Genomic DNA, 1,197 nt, shown 5'->3' with positions numbered 1-1,197 from the left:
TTGGGTGCTTGGGCTTGGGTTATCCATATCGTCTGGTTTTTTCATATGCTTTATAATTTTCTGTTGTTTTTGGCCTCGTGGCATTTGCTGAACTTGATAGGGTTCTTTTAGGGTTTGTAGACCTATTGAAGTCCTTATCTCTATTTTATCAGATCTACAGCTTCGTGGAGTACACTTTCTCTAACTAACCAGCAGGTGGCGTCCACGAGCCACCTGTTCTCCACAAGCCAGTTCTCCCCTGCTTAGCCTTTTTGGTGAGTGGGGGAGTGAGTCTTGTGGGGCCCAATTGGTGTACCAAGCTTGCGTGTGTAGTTGGTGTTGCCTGCCCTGTATGTGGGGCGTGTTTCTGGGCAGTCGGGGAGGGGGGGTGTCCCTACCAATCAAATCTCCCTGGTGATCCTAGAGTTTTAAAGCTGCTGCAATAGTCTAATCCTTCAGTTCAGTCCTGCAACAGTTTGTCTCTGCCACTGACCCACAAGTCCTTGGTATTGGCGTATGGCTCCTGAGACTTGCAAGTGGGCCCCTCTTCCAGGCTGTGCACCCCGGGTCCTCTGTTGAGGGATGACTGTGCTATGTCACAGGTGAGTGCCGTCCCCCCAGGGCAGTTCTGGGTTGCTGGGCTGTGTAGGGAGGCTCCCAGTCTGCTCAAATGATGGCTGAGTGGGGCTTTGTTAATTCACACTGCTCCACCTTCCCAACTCTGGGACAATTAGCTGAGGTTGCAGGGAAGGCTAATGTCCATGCCCAGTTTTGTGGTGTGTGCCTGTTATTTGAAGCACTTCCGTCACACTGGGTTGTCTGGGGCAGCTCTGGGCTATGGGGCTGGCGATGGGCAGGAGTGTTTCCTGTCCACCAGGATGGTGGCTGTGAGCGGACAACCCCCTTTTCTTGGGAAGTTGTGGTGTTTAGTGAATTTTCTCAGCCACTGGATTATTGCCTTTTGTCTCAGAGCTCTCTTAGTTCTGCTCTTGACTTGACGTGCCCAAATTGAAAGTCTTTGAAGCTTTCTGTATTGGGAGATTTCGCTGATCTCAGCAGTTCGACATTTTCATGAGTGTTGTATGAAGTATGCCCAAAGACAGATTGCTCTGTGGTTTCCAATCCACGCAGTTCCTGGCTTTCTACCTACTTTCCTGGAGGAGTAACTAAAACATGCAGCTCACCAGTCTGCCATCTTGCCCCGCCTCCACCAACTTC

This window comes from Choloepus didactylus, chromosome X (assembly GCF_015220235.1).
Source record: "Choloepus didactylus isolate mChoDid1 chromosome X, mChoDid1.pri, whole genome shotgun sequence".
Classification (NCBI taxonomy): Eukaryota; Metazoa; Chordata; class Mammalia; order Pilosa; family Megalonychidae; genus Choloepus; species Choloepus didactylus.
This window is presented reverse-complemented; position numbering follows the sequence as displayed.